We start from the raw sequence: 2,767 nt of genomic DNA, 5'->3' as shown, positions 1-2,767 counted from the left end.
TAACCCATACAACAAGATAAAGATTTGTTAAAGGTGATTCGAAAGAAATATCTGAAACGTCTAAGCCTCGGGGCACTCTTTATCAAATAACCAATGCATATTGTTTAGCTCACTCATTGAACCTATAAACATTTGTTCATTCTCAAATTCCTTCAATAGTTTAATTTTCTTTGCACAATAATCCCCATCTAAAATATTGAAAAACAAAACATTTGAATCTTTATATTTTTTAAGATACCCCTTTTGTGCCATTACGAAATGATAAACTTCTCTTAATGATCTCATCTGGCCACCGCCCGAGTTGCAAATCATTTTTGTACATAAACCATGCCAGAAAAAAGTTTTGTTTCAAATGTTTTCAGTTCATGCCGTGAAAATGAGGAAGTGTTTTTTTGACACGGCCGTGCTGTGTGAATGAGGAAGTGGTTTTGGACTGTCATGCTGTGAAAAAATAGGAACTATTCTGTGAGACAAGGTCTCGTGTTTATATTTTATCTCAGAACACGAACTGAAAACATTTGAATCAAAACTTTTATGGCGTGGTTTATGTCCAAAAATGATTTGCAACTCGGGCGGTGGCCAGATGAGATCATTAAGAGAAGCTTGTCATTTCCTGTGCCCACACCCAATGATTAAGCAATCTCCTCATCGTTGCTTTATAAGCGGTTCGCCAGACAAAGTTTCTGCCAGACGGGATTTTCATTTTTACAACTGAGGCATGGACGATATTTCTTCCGATGAAGCCAACAGCCCACTACAGAGTTGGTAAGTTTGTGTATGCTTTTCTCTTTGAACGATGAAGCAAATGATTATTAATTAAATCATGATAATTCTGATATATATATATATTTTTTTTCCCTGACAGGGCATTGGAAGAAATTGAGTTTACATATCACGACGTGGTTCATGAAATTAATACTCTTATTGAAGAGATCAATGATTTTAGAAGAGAATTGAAAGACATTTACAATGAGTGGCATGAAGTCTTATCACGTCCTCTCATCTCGAAGGAATTAAACCAATGGTGAGACACGTGTGTGTGCCTCTCTCTCTGTCTGTCTTTCTACCTACCTCTCTCTGCTCTTATTGAAGAGGCCAATGATTTATAATGACTGGTCTCTGATCTCGAATGAATTAAACCAATGGTGAGGCACGTGTGTGTGTGTGTCTATGTGTGTGTGTGTGTGTGTGCGTGTGTGTGTGTGTGTGTGTTGCTTTCCCTGTCTGTCTCTTCATCTATACCCTTGACTTATTATTTTTTTTTTTCAGCACTATCGCACAACATCAGCTGTTGAAGCAATCTTGTACAACACATGATTTTCTGGAGGTAAATATTTCTGAATTATTATTAATATCACTCTCTCTTTAGAATGTCGTCTAATGTTGGTTGCATCATTAGTTTGAACGCGGTTTTGTCAGTACACTGGAATTAATTTTATTGACCTTGAAAGGATGACAGGCTGAGTCGGCCTCCTGGTGTGTTAATTCAGTGGTCAACGAGGCTTACTCATATTACCATGTAATTATTATCCACTTTTTGTTTCAAAACAGAATATGGTGTCTGAGTTTCGAAATCACAAGACATCTGAAGAAGATTGCTGGGAAAGATTGTACATTCTCGCAAATGAATATTTAATATTTTCAATATTAATAAATTATATTTGTTTTGTTTACAATTACTTGATTCTGAATTACAAGAAAAGAATAAAAGAGATGTAAGGGGGGGGGGGGGGGGGGTAGGTGCGCTCCCCCAATGACCCATCACCCCCTCATCCCATCCCTCCCCTCCCCATGTGTGTGTGTGGGGAAGGGTGGGGGGTGGGATGAGGGAGGTGGTGGGTCAAAGGTGGGGGCACACAGGGGGATGAGGGGGGTGGGGCTTGTGTGGGCGGGGCTTGTGTGGGCGGGGCTTCGGTGGGGGCTTGTGTGGGTGGGGTGTGTGTGGGAGGGGCTTGTGTGGGCGGGGTGTGTGTGTGGGTGGGGCTTGGGTGGGTGGGGCTTGGGTGGGCGGGGGTTTATGTGGGTGGAGCTTGTGTGGGAGGGGCTTATGTGTGTGGAGTTTTTGTGTGGAGCTTGTGTAGGCAGGGCTTATGTGGGAGGGGTTTATGTGGGCAGGGTTTATATGGGCAGGGGTTTATGTGGGTGGAGCTTGTGTGGGAGGGGTGAATGTGGATGAGGCTTATGTGGATGAGGTTTGTGTGGATAAATGGATGGGTGGAGAGATGGGGGGATGGGTGGATGAGTGGAGCTTGTGTGGATGGGTGGATAATTTTTTAATTAAATAAACATGTTGTGTGTGTGGGGAACTAATTAACTAATCACTAATTATGTGAATATGATGAATATGGGTGGAGCTTGTGTGGGGTTTGTGTGTGTGGAGCTTGTGTGGAGTTTTTGTGTGGAGGTTGTGTGGAGCTTGTGTGGGGTTTGTGTGGGGTTTGTGTGGGCGGGGCTTCGGTGGGAGGGGCGTGTGTGGGCGGAGTCAAAGAGGGGCGGAGTGAAAAATTTCAATTTATTGGAGCTTGTGGGGGGTGTGTGGTGGGGTTTGTGTGGGGTTTGTGTGGGCGGGGCTTGTGTGGGCGGGGGCTTGTGTGGGTGGAGCCAAAAAGGGGCGGAGTCAAAAAATTTCAATTTATCTTTGTCTTTTGTAATTCCTGTGAATAAAATGAACCTAAAATCTCTTCCCCTTCCAAATCATATATCTTATAAGTCCAAGGAACCGTATCTATTACATCAACAATTTTAAAAAGCTCGTTGGTCCATCTTT

General features: G+C 42.7%; 1 long non-coding RNA gene across 2 annotated transcripts in view; it reads left to right on the top strand.

Moving 5' to 3' along the window:
• Positions 1-1,676, top strand: part of LOC147007407 (uncharacterized) — a 1,962-nt gene extending 286 nt beyond the window's left edge. Inside the window, exons 1-4 of one of the 2 annotated variants that reach the window (XR_015054209.1) lie at positions 1-765; positions 866-1,024; positions 1,270-1,327; positions 1,552-1,676. The exon at positions 1-765 is cut by the window's left edge and continues 286 nt beyond it. This is a non-coding gene — a long non-coding RNA (uncharacterized LOC147007407). Of the gene's footprint in view, positions 1,025-1,269; positions 1,328-1,551 lie in introns of both variants that reach the window. The other variant, XR_015054208.1, reaches the window with a different exon arrangement.
• Positions 1,677-2,767: the final 1,091 nt, after the last annotated feature.

Source organism: Eptatretus burgeri, unplaced genomic scaffold (assembly GCF_056783735.1).
Source record: "Eptatretus burgeri isolate ZD-2024b unplaced genomic scaffold, Ebu_testis_v1 Ebu_testis_scaffold_197, whole genome shotgun sequence".
Lineage (NCBI taxonomy): Eukaryota > Metazoa > Chordata > Myxini > Myxiniformes > Myxinidae > Eptatretus > Eptatretus burgeri.
This window is presented reverse-complemented; position numbering and strand designations above follow the sequence as displayed.